The sequence below is a fragment of the Canis lupus genome, chromosome 24, assembly GCF_011100685.1.
Source record: "Canis lupus familiaris isolate Mischka breed German Shepherd chromosome 24, alternate assembly UU_Cfam_GSD_1.0, whole genome shotgun sequence".
NCBI classification, from domain to species: domain Eukaryota; kingdom Metazoa; phylum Chordata; class Mammalia; order Carnivora; family Canidae; genus Canis; species Canis lupus.
The window spans coordinates 26,538,400-26,550,652 of record NC_049245.1 but is presented as its reverse complement, the minus strand read 5'-3'; the positions used below and the strand labels follow the sequence as shown (position 1 = coordinate 26,550,652).

The 12,253-nt window shown below is 57.6% G+C and overlaps 1 protein-coding gene across 4 annotated transcripts in view; it reads right to left on the bottom strand.

The window, feature by feature from the left end:
* Nucleotides 1-11,953, bottom strand: part of SRC (SRC proto-oncogene, non-receptor tyrosine kinase) — a 50,414-nt gene extending 38,461 nt beyond the window's left edge. For 2 of the 4 annotated variants that reach the window (XM_038572270.1, XM_038572274.1), the window contains exon 1: nucleotides 11,880-11,953. The gene's annotated coding sequence lies outside the window, so the exon portion shown is untranslated. The remainder of the gene's footprint in view (nucleotides 1-11,879) is intronic. The other 2 variants (XM_038572275.1, XM_038572273.1) reach the window with 2 other exon arrangements.
* Nucleotides 11,954-12,253: the final 300 nt, after the last annotated feature.

Sequence of the window (12,253 nt, the reverse complement as noted above, 5' to 3'; positions counted from 1 at the left end):
CATCTCCCTAAGATAGTTCAGGGCAGGAAAGAAATCTTAGGTACAGAAATCTTTAGCTGGAACTGGGGAGGCAGGGTCCGTACTCCCCAAATCCATAGATCCCTTGAGTCCTGAGAGACCAAGCCCCAACCCTGCCCCACTATGTAACCCAGGCAGTGGGTGTACCACTCTTAGCCTCAGTTTTCTCATCTGTAAAATGGGTAGGGTCCTGCCAGTTTTGCCTAACATGTACAGAGCCATGGGAACAGAAAGGCTCAGCCCAGCCATCAGGACACCGTGAGGAAGGCACTGGGAATTTGTGCCTCCAGATGGACCAGGGAGAGGGAACAAACAAACCAGAAGCCACCATGGCCTGTGGCGAGGACTCAGCCCCTCATCACCAGCAAGCAGCCCAAGAGAGGAACGATGATTCCTCCTGCCCCCACGTAACCCGGTTCCCAGTCCTGCCTATCCCACCTTCTAAACACATTCTGAATCCACTTCCCTCTCACCATGGCCACCCCACTGCCCAGGTTCAGCCTCCTCCCCCAAGCTGGACAACTGGGGGCAGAGACCCTTTCTGGAATGTCAGTCTGAACCATGACTCTTGCTTAACACCCTTCACGGCCCCTATGAAACAAAGGACAAAGTCCTCCCCCCGGGCCTCCAAGCCTTCTAGTGGACTCTACCGGCCCCACCCCCTTCACTTCTGTTCTTCTCACACTGTCCACTCCTTCCCCTTTCCCTGAGAACCGGGCGCACACACTCACTCGGGCCTTTGCCCTTGTCGTCCCCTCTACCAGAGCCTACCGATCCCAGACATCCACACACCCCACCCCTTCATGTCTTCCAGGTGCTTCATCACAGGCTCAGAAGGCCCTGCCTGGCCACCTGTTTCAATGGCAACATGCCCCACCAACTCTGTCCTCTCTTTGAGTCTCATTTCAATAGCTACCTCCTCACAGAAGGCTTCTCTTGACCTCCTCCTGCCCAAGTAAGGACCTTCAACTTCTCCTTCCTAGCACAGACCACAGCACTGATGACATAGCTGCCCATGGGAGCACACGTCTGAGGACAGGGGCCACTTCTGTCTCACTCACTGCTGAATGCCCTGCAGCGGGTGTAATATTCAAAATAGATAACAGCTGGGAAGCTTGGCTACCATCTGGCCAGAGTGGCCCCTGGCCGAAAGCATAGGGCCTAGCACACAGTGGATACCTGGTAATTACAGAATGGATGGACAGATTCATGGATGGATGGATGGGCAGATGGATAGACGGATGGATAAGTGAAAAGGGCATACACAGTGGGGTTGGGACTTGCCAGGGATGCTCAAGGCCCTGAAAGGTGGCCCAGAAAAGGGATGGATCCGTCCAAGCTCATCAGCCAGACTCTCTGGCCTACGCAGCTGCAGCCAGCCTGGACTCTCCTCCTGCACAACCCGACTTTCATTTCCCATCTCCTCTGCCTGAGGAAGCTCCTTCCCCCGGGGGGACTGGGTGAGGAGGAGGGGCAGGCGGCCCTCTGGTCCTGGATGAGAGGGGGGCTCCCAGGCTCCATCTGTCTCGCCACAAAGGGGCTTTGTCCTCGGTGCCTGTGCTGAGCCCAAGGCAGACCGGAAGCCACCCCTCAGCCACTCAGCAAGTCTTACCACCCCTGGTCAGCTGGGCCAACAGCTCCAAAGCCAGACCCCAGGGGCCGGCATGGTGTTGGGCACAGCCTTGTGAAATCTTATTAAGCCCTAGGAGACTCTAAGGTGACCCCCATTTTGCAGATGGGGAAACTGAGGCTCAGAATAGCAAAGACACTTGGTCAAGGGCTCCTGGCCCACAGAGAACAAAGCTGGGTTTCAAACCCATGCCTATCAGGCATCAGAGTCTTCAGCCATCGTTCCTTACTCACCTTGTCTGGAGTACAGACCGTCTGAGTTTAAGAGGGCAGAGGGGCCTTTCCGGAGGCTCGAATGGACCCAAGCAGGGAGACCTTTGCCCTGGCAAGCTTTACCCAACATGGCAGGGAGATCAGGCCTTGAACCCGGAGCCCTTGCCCCATGCCCAGCCCATGTCCCAGGCGCCTTCAGAATCAGCCAGCCAGGCCCCAACACGTCTCCACCACTTCCTGCCAGGCGGGCTTCCACAAGGAAAGGATGTACAGGCAGGCAGAGTGGGGGCTGAGGCCTCCATCCCCCACCTTGCTGCTCCCCCATCAATCCCAGACTTGCCATTTACCTGGCTGGCACCCACCTTCTCCCCAGGGCCACCTCACCAAAGCCACAATGCTGACAGGGCTCCCACTCACGGTGCTAGATGAATCAGTTCTGTCCAGCTATCTCCTCATGCCCAAGGATGGCATGTAGACTCTGAGCAGGCCCTCAGACCTCTCCATGGGTGGGCACCAGCACCTCTGAAGTCAAAATTCTACCCTTCCTTGGGGCTCCAACAAGAGGAGCTGCCCATGCCACAGCTTCAGGCCCCAGTTCAAGCTCCACCTCCCCACAGAGAACTATCTCATCCTTTCAAGTATGTCATGTACTGCTTCCTCCAGGAAGTCCTCCCTGATCTGCTTCCTCTGAGGCCCCAGAACAGCCCCTACCTTCTGCCTCAGGTAGGGGTTCTTGATCCCTATCTGGAACCCCAGCCTCTTTGGACTACCTTCATTTGGTAACAGTAACTGAGCACTGGAGAGCCAAGTCTGGCCTTTGTCTTCCCTTCGCACCTTCAGCAGGAGGCCTCAGCAAAGCCTGGCAAGATATTGAGGCCTTGCCTGGTCAACCTAGTCCCCTTCTAACTACCCTGTACATGACCTGACACACACACACACACCCCACCTCCCAAGGCTATACCTGCACACACCAGGTGAGTTCCCACCTCCAGATATTTGCCCAGGCTCTGCCTTTGTCCTGGCATGTCCTCACCATTGCTTTTTCCCTGTGAGCTCCTGCTCATCCTTTAGGATTCAAGTCAGGTAACACTTCCTCTAGGAAGCCCTTCTGGCCTTGTAATGGGCTGCCAGGGTTCCTGTGGTGCCTACCCTGTGGTAGGACAATGATCAGGGTCTGTGTCTGGCTCCACCAGAGTGCAGGCTGTTCCCAGAGTGCATCCCTTGGGGGTCTCTAGCACCCAACACAAGGTCCAGACACCAGCAGCACGTAATCAAGAGTCCAGCTGCCAATTCCCTACCCAGAGAATCCAGGGACAGAGGCCAGGAACAACTCCCAGAGGCAATAATGAGTCCTATTTTGCCCATGCTGCCCACAGATCTAAGGTATGGGCGGAGTGGTGGTGGGGGGGTGCTTTCTGCAAATGGCCAACTGGTAACCAAACCCACGTCGTTTCTAAAACTAGGGCACAGGAGAGAAACGGGAACAGCAGAATTGTCCCCAAATAGAACTGTGGCTCATCTGGTTCCAGGGCCTTCGGGAACACCTGGCAGGGAGGGGGGTGGGGAGCACAGGTGGCTGCTCCCAAGGCTCTGAAAGGAATTCTAAAGTTTGGAGGGCAGGAAGGTCAACATCACCACAGTCACTGCTGACACCCTGCCCACCCCCTCAGGGTCAGTCCAAATCCTAGAAGGTGGCAGTCCACTCCACCTACCCCCCAACTAACTACAGGGTACTCCCTAAACTGTCCTACTCTGAGCCTTGGCTCACATGGGTCCTCTGCCTGGAATGCTGTTGCCCCTTCTTGCCAGTCAGAATCCTGCCCATCCTCATACCTGTAACCACTAGCTGGGGCCTTTCTCTAAGCCTAGCATGGGCAGGCATCTGGAGGGAAATGAGCTATCCAGTCCTCCCAACAGCTTCGTGAAGAAAGATGTCTGCCCCCATCTCACAGATGAGAAACTGAGGCTCAATGAAAGAAGCCATTCGTCTAGAGCACACAGCAGAGGAGGCAGGTGGACCAGGTGATATGGTGGGACCTGGGTGCTGGTGGCTGCAGGGCACCCCGAAGGCCTGGCCTGGCCTGATTCAGCCTCCTAGGCAAGCCTAGCCTTGAGAACTTGGCATAATTCAGGGACAAAGTCCACAGGGCACAGCCCCCATCTGCCTAGACAGGTGCCCCTACCTCCCCCAACCCCCACCCTAGGGTGGCTGCGGACTAAGGAACCACATTGGTTTGATGTGATGGAACTATCTCCCCACCATATGCACAAACCCACTGAACAGATGAGAAAACTGAGTCCTGGAAGGGGATAGTTTCCCTATCTGGAAATGGGATGTGCCCCCAGGAACATGTGATATCCCTCTGTGTCCTGATGGATGCTATTTCCTTTCTCTAAGTCTCAGTTTTCCAATCTGGAGAATGGGATTGTCAATTCTTTCCTCTTCAAGCTGATACAGATTATAACAAAATAGCGACTAATCTTTCTCCAGTGCCCATTAGGTGCTGGCTTTGCTGAGAGCATCCCGCACCTTAGAACAAGCCTATGGCATGGATACTGGCATTAGGCCCATTTTTCAGGTAGGGAAGCTGAAGCATAGAGAGGTGAAGTGACTCACCAAAGTCACACAATTTGTGGGTGACAGCAGTTGGAGGTAGGAGAGCCCTGGGGCTGGGGGCCGGTAGCTTGCCAGAGAAGTCTCCAGGCCTCATCACTCTGAGAGGAATGCCAGGAAAGGGCTAGAGGAGGATCAGGGGTCAGACAGAAGGCAAAGAAGGGCTCAGCCCACATGAGGCACGGCAGGCCTGTGGAGTCCTTGGGGCCCCGGGTCCAAATTCATGCACTGGGTGACCTTAGGCAAGCTGCTTTGCTTGTCTGAGCCTCAGTTTCCTGTCTGGTGAAATGGGGCCAGAACTTGCTGCCTGGCAGGATGCTGTGAGGACCAGACACAAGCACTTACCTGGCACCGGCCCAGGGCCCACCTACGTGCTGAGGGAGCCAGTGACTCCTGAAGGACCTCCAGGGGCTGATCCCTGCTCCCTCAGGACCACGGGTGCATCCAGTTCTCCACTCAGGAGTGGGAGCATGGGCACAACCTGTCCCTTCTCGGAGGCCCAGAAGGAACCCTCCCAGCTCTGCCAGCCTTCCAGGCCACGGGACCTCACACAAGTCACTTCACCTCTCTGAACCTCCAAATCCTTTCGAGGGGTTCCTGCCTCGGGAGACTGTGGGCTCATGGGGGTGGGGGCGGGGCTCAGTGCCAGCAGAGAGAGCCACTGGGGGGACCCTGACGTGGCGTCTCATTTTCCTAATTTGCCAAACGAAGATTATTACTCCTAGCCCTGCTGGGGGCGCTGAGAGGTGGCCGTGGAACGTGCTCTGTAGACTGTAAAGTGCAGTGCCCTTGAGCCATGATTACCATCACCGTCCTGCCTAAGAGGCAAAAAGAATCCTGTGACTTGCCATGTAGGGCAGAAGGTGTCAGAGCCATGCGGGAAGGCAGAGAAGGGCAGTGGGGTGCAGAGGAGGGAAGAATGGACTCGGGCTGGGGCACAGAGCGTGGTCACTGAGAGCTTCCCGGCGGCAGGCGCAGAGGCCTCTCAGCCGCTTAGACGAGTATGGAGAGGGGGGGCCACTGGGCGGTGGGCCCACAGGGGCAAGGCACGGAGGCAGAGCACCCGGGCCCACAGGGGACAGCTGAAGGTTCCAAAAGCCCAAAGCCCACTGAGTACCAGGGAAATGTGGGCGTGGCCGGGGCGGGGCAGAGGCAGGGCTCACCTCCAGGACCCCGAGCTGGGGGGCCCCTACCCCCACCCACCTTGCCTCGCTCTGAGCCTCGGCTACCCCTGCAAAGCACCAGCGCAGTAACAGCTCCCGCCTCGCGGGCCAAGCACCCACGGCTCCATCAGTGGTCACCTTCACAGAGAATGGGCCCGCTCAGTGACGAGGCCTCAAATGTCGCGATCAGGACACCGGGAGGCCTTGACAAGTCGCAGGTGGGCAAGCCACAGGTGGGCTAAGGCGGGAGCCCGTCAGGGAGGCAGGATGGCGCTCATGGTCTCCAACTCACCCAGTCCAAAACCTGTGTTTCTAGTTAACCTTCCCCTTGGCCACGTCCCATTGGACAAGCCTCCCACAGACACATACGTCCGGTCTCAGCCCCAGGGAGTCCCCAATTGATTGGCCTGTAATTCCTGTCCACAGTTCCCGCCTGGTCAGGGAACTGCCTTCATAATTATGGGCGCTCAGAAATACAAAGCACTTACTGTGTGCAGACTCTGCCAAAGCAGACATACATTCACTCATCTGATCCTCACATCACCTTGTCAAAGCTGCCATTGGCACTGTCATCCCCATTTCTAAGACAGGGAAACCAGGGCCCCAAGCAATTGTTTTTCCACAATCCTACACAGCAAATGGCAGTCAGGATTTGAACCCAGAACCAATCAGCTCCAAAAGCCTTGCTACTTCTAATCCCTTTATGCCATGAGTAGCCACTGAGCACCCATGAGATGCCAACCCTTGGAGCTGGGGGCTCCCTGCAAGACCCTATATTCCATATCTGAGGGGAGATCCATCAGCCAGAACCAGAAGCCCAGAAAGTAAGGATCACCTGTCCCCGGCAATACACCAGCCCTATTCCTTGGGTAAGATTTCAGGCAAGCTGGGTGCACACTCAGTGGGAATTGGATGCTACAGATCATTCAGAAGGCAGAAGTCTGGGCTCACACTTCGCTGTGCTGGGAGACCTTGGCCCCAGCCATTGTCCCTTCTGAGCCTCTCAGTTTCCTTTTCTGTGTAATGGGAACAAAAGTTTTGCCCATCCCCTGCTAAGGCAAAGGATGGAATGGTCCACGTGGCTACAACCTGGCTGGAGAGGGCACGACATGAGAACATCCACATCAGACAGAGTAAAGGTCAGGGCAACAAATCTGGGCAGGGCAAGAGAAAGTAATCGGGCCCGGACGGGGAGGCTGAGTCTCCCGACTTCCATCCACGGCACCAGGAGTCTGCCTGCAGGCTGCTTGGAGGACTCATTGCCACAGTTTCTAACGGCCCCACGTGGGCTCAACGGCCAGGCCTGCCCTGGACAACTCCCGCAGGAGAGGCTTCTCATTTTATTCTGGAACTCCTCCGGGTCATTGTGCTGGGAAGAGAGGAGCTGAGGCCCAGGGTAGAAGGGAGTCCCTTGCTCAAGGTCCTATAGCCAGGGCTTTGCTCCTGGCTGTGGGCTCTGGGGTCCTTCCTATCCACCTCTCCCTTGACTCGGCCCCACCCAGGCTGTCCAGTGGGAAGGCGCAGGCTGGCTGAGTTGGGAGAGCCTTGGATCAAAAGACAAGAGATGTGCATTTTTCTCCTAGCTTGGATAATATGTCCCGGGTCTTTCTGGCCTCAATTCCCCCATCTGTGAAAAGAGAAGGTCAGAATGGATCGGGAATGACAAACGCACGGCACATGGACAACATGCTCTAATCCTCTGCCAATGGCAGACATTACTCATCTCTCACAGCGCTCCTTCCCAGGAAGCCAAGCCTGGACCTCAGAACGCTTCTCGACACAGCAGCGCAGGCCTGGGCCATCTTAAAACTGGATGATATCTGAGTCCCCGAGAGGGAAGGGAGGGGAGAAAGATGTCACATTTACTGAGTGTCCAGTAGACTCAAGCCACTGGGAGAAAATAGCAAATCTAATCTCCACAAAGGAGGTATGCAGAGGTTTGGGTTTCCTTTGGACAGACGGTGGGAACCAGGCCTTGAACACAGGGGAAGGACCTGCTGGGGCTATATTTCCGAGAACCATGATGCCGAGCCAGCGCCCAGGTAAAGGCAGGGACCAGCTCATCCCACTCTCCCCTTGGCCTCACTAAGGGTAAAACCGCATGCCCATTTACAGCTTCAGGAACTGTTTCACAGGAAGGGGGTGTCTGCTGCCAGAGGATGAAGGATTTAAGCTGTACCTGGTTCTTCCCCACCCCTATTTATCTAGTTAATGAGTGCTAAATGCTTTATTTCAGTCCTCTCAGGGCACCCTAGGAGCCATGACTCATATTATCCCACTTCACAGATGAGGAAACTGAGGTACCCCAGAGGAAGTACCCTCCCCTCCCCTCCCCGCTAACTGGCTTGAGTGGAAACCAGAGTGGTTTACTGTAGAGATAAGGGGGTTAGAGCAGTGGTGGGGGAGTAAAGGACCCAAGGGGAGATAGAGGTGCTGGGAGCCACACGATCCATGCAGGAAGTGGCTTCTCCTCTCTGGGTCTTAGTATTAACATCTGGAAAATGGACCAATCTCACCTAAGGCAGGCTCTCAAGAAGTTGGGCTGAACTAGACTAACAGCACTCTCCCCAGTCCAGCCTCCTCGCACAGCAAGGGCAGAGCAGGATTCAAATCACCCGGCACAGGGATCCCTGGGTGGCGCAGCGGTTTGGCGCCTGCCTTTGGCCCAGGGCGCGATCCTGGAGACCCGGGATCGAATCCCACATCGGGCTCCCGGTGCATGGAGCCTGCTTCTCCCTCTGCCTGTGTCTCTGCCTCTCTCTCTCTCACTGTGTGCCTATCATAAAATAAAAATAATAAAAAAAATTAAAAAAAAAAAAAAAAATCACCCGGCACAGGGGTGGCCTTGTCTGCCAACATCCTTTCCTAGGCCAGCACCTTCGGACTCCATGAGTTCATCCACTTAAAGCCTTCCAAACACAGCTGATGAGGCCAGACCCACCGGGCCCAGGGGCTACCCAGTGTATCACTACTTGAGGCAGGTCACCTTCCCTAAGCACCTATGGGCACCAGGCATGGGGGCCATGTAGGCCTCCTTTGACTGCTACCTGATAGGGAGATACATATTGTCCTTGTTTTCAAGACAAAGAAAGTGAAGTCTCAGAAAGATACAGTGAATGACCCAAAGATACACAACGGGTGGAGACAGTCAGAACTCAAACACAGACCTGTTTGACTCCTGAGCCCTTATCATAACCCTGTCATACCTTTGGTCTCCAGCTGTCCCCTGCCTGCCCACCCCCCCACCTCACACCCAGCCTCCAGCCACCCTGCATGCACTTCCCAACTGCTGGCTCCCACCCTCTCCTGCCTTCCTGCCAGTGAACTCCTACTCCACTTTCAAAGCCCAGCCTCAAATGCCTCCTCCTCTTGACTCCTGATCTAGGCCCCCACAGAATACTTGGAGTCCAGCCCACAGATCTATTTCTACCAAGTGCCTTGAACAGCTCTGTATCCCTGGCCTCCAGCATGGGGCTGTTCACACAGGGCACGCTGAGTAGTCCCTTGTGTGAAGATGAAGGTCAAACTCATCCCCAAGGCCCACACAGCTCCATATGGTCCAGCCATATGAGTGATTACCCCCCAAAACACCCCCTACTTCACCTCTCACCCACTCTCCTTAATTCTCTGTGCTCCGAATTCAGAGGCTTTCCCATCGTTTCTCTATAACACACACTTCCCCACCTCAGGGCCTTTGCACATGCATTTCTCTCTGCCTGACAAGCCCTTCCCCAGCTCCATGCTTGGCCAACTCCTACATACTTCCTTCAAAATTCCTCTGCACCCCACGCCTCTCTCTCTGAGCCCTTATCGCATCTGTGATTATATATTAATTTATTTGGTAACTTGTTTGCTATTTGGCTCACCCTCTAGACTCAAATATCTAGGAGGCCAGGGACCTGTTCACAATTCTGCAGCAGGATGACCACCTCCACAATCCCAGCAACCCTGGGAAGTGTCCGAATAGAAGAAAGAGCACCCTCCCTCCTTCTTTGTTGAGCAAACTTCTTGCCCTCCCTCACCTCTTGGAAGCCCCCTGATGCCTCCTACAACTCCCACTACTAACCCCTTCGCCACACTGCTCAGCCTGAGTTTGAAGCTCCTAGCATATAGCAGAGGCTCACACAGGGTCACGGATGTTTGCATCTGGGCAGGTTTGGAAAATGGGATCAACGAGGACCAGGGGGTTGGGGAGTGTTGTCAGCAGGTCACTGAGCCATGTCCTCCCTGGCTCCTGGGGCTCGCGGGAGCCAGACATCCCCCCCCACCCGCCAGGTCACAATCAGGAAGAAGCCACAGCAGGCACTGTGCTGTGAGCTGGGGAGAGTTCATGCTCCAGGAAGAGGATGGGGAGGGGAGGCAGAGCCAGGGAGCCTTCCTGGAAGAGGTGGGCCTGAAGCTAAGTCTTCAAGAGTAAGAACAGATAAACAGCTCACAGAGGAGAGGGCAGTCCTGGCAGGGACACCTACAGGAGGAAAAAAGCCCAAGAGCCACACAGAAGGGCTTAGGCAGGCAGTCAGCTGAGAGAGGTGACACACTGTAAATCACTTCCCTAGGTGGAAAGACCACATCACCGAGGCACACCACATCACCACATCCCCAGGAGGACCTCGTGGCTTCCATGCAATCACTCATCAATCTGTATGGTCTAACACCGTTGCATGCCTCGTCCCATACTGAGAAACCCCTGCTCCCCCCACACTGGAGGGGTCAAGGGCAGCCAAACTGGGGTCTCTGAAGTGTACGTTCTCATTCCAGCTTCAAACTGTGTGGGCTTGGTCAAGTCCTTTCCCCTCTCTGAGCCTCGGTTTCTCCATTTGGCCTATTTTATACTTAATAAGACTGAGGCCCAAGGAGGCAGCGAGTTGCTCGAGGTCACACAGCTGCTGGGTGGCAGGATGGTGCTGGAGTTGTTTCTCAAGGGGCTCTCAGGTGGCTTTTCGGACACCAATCCATCCTCTTCTGGACACAAGCCCCACTGGGACCAGCCCCCTCAGCCCCCTCCCATTTTAGGCAATTCATCCAGTGAAGCACTCATTTATTGAGCACCTACTACACACTGAGCTCCTACACGTAGAAGTGCATATATTCTTCCCCCATTCCACATGTGGGTGCTCAGAGGGGCAGTCCCTTGGCCCAGGTCACCCAGGGAGACAAGAAGTCTTGTCTGTCCAGCCAGGAGGCTGACAAGAGGGGCACTAACAGGACCCGCCTGGTCTATGCCTGAAACCAAGTCTGATCTCAGCAGCACTGTGTCTGGGCCTGGACTCATCCCAGGTAACCCAGGGACCCCTGCCCCAAATGTAGAGGTCCTGAAGCTCAGGAAGCCCCACTTGACAAGCCTCACTTGTTCGGCCCACCGGCCAGTGAGCCTGAAGGCCCCAGAGGCAGAACTGATACCCCATAGGTGAGCCTCTTCTGTTTACCGTCATCCTTCCACCAGCCCAGCAGTCCCAGCCAGACCCACCTGCCACTGATCAGGACCCCCAGATCAGAGAGGGTAGGCAGTTGCCTGACCACACAGAGCTGGGCAAGCGGCAGCCCCTGTGGGCACCTAAGCTCACCCCCAACCGAAGCCCAGGCAGGGAGATGGACCCAGCCTGGTGGAGAAAACCCAAAACTTTTGCCAACTTCTGAGCAGGCAGGCGGCTGGGCCTGCCAGGGGCGAGGCTGGGGGCTGGGGGCAGTGGACCGACAGTGCGGCCCTGTCCCTTCCAGACCCGCGGCACCAGGCCCTACCCCAAGCTCCAGGAGGACAGGGTGGTCCTGGGGCCCCGGCCCGCGCCCCTGGCTCGGCGCCCCCAGGCCCACCCTGCCCGCCCCCTCTCCACCTCCCATCCCGGCCGGGGGCGCCAGGCCCGGCAGCCGCGGCCAGAGGCGGCGCCGACAGGCTCAGATTTCAGATTTGGCCTAGACCTGGCCCGGGGGCTCGGCCGGGCTCCCGCTCCGGGGGCTCCGGGGGCTCCGGGGGCTCCGGGGAAGGGGGAGCCGGCGGCGGCCCCCGCGCCGGCCGGACCCCGAGCCCCCGCCCGCCCCCTCCCCCCCAAGGCATCACAACAAAAGGCCGCGCCGGGCAGGTCCCCCTGCGCCCGCCCAGCGCCCCGGGATCGCGCCTCGGACCCGGCGAGGCCGGAGCGGGGCCCCGAGCCCCCCGCCGCCCGCCCTCCGACGCCACGGGGTCCGGGCGGGGCTCCCCCGGGCCGGCGGGGACCGGGGCCCGCGGAGGGGCGGGGGGCGCTCACCTGGGCCGCTGGGCGGCGGCGCACGGGCGGACGGACGCGCGGGAGGGCGGACCGCGGGACGGCGGGGTCGGGCACTCGGCGGCCTGGCCGCTCCGGCTCCCAGGCCGGAATGGATTCCGGGCCGGGAGAGACAGATCGGGAGAGAAAGGGAGGAGGAGGCGGCGGCGGCCGGGGAGGGGAGAGGAGGGAGGGAGCGCGCGAGCGGGGAGGAGGGGCCCGGCCGGCCGCCGGGGGGAGGAGGAAGGAGGAAGCGTGCGGGGCCCGACTCCCCGCGGTGACCCGGGAGAGACCCACGCGCGGGCCCCACCCCGTGGGCGCAGGAGCCGCAGGAGCCGGGGTGCGGAGGGGCAGGCGGGGGGCGGGGACACAGAAAC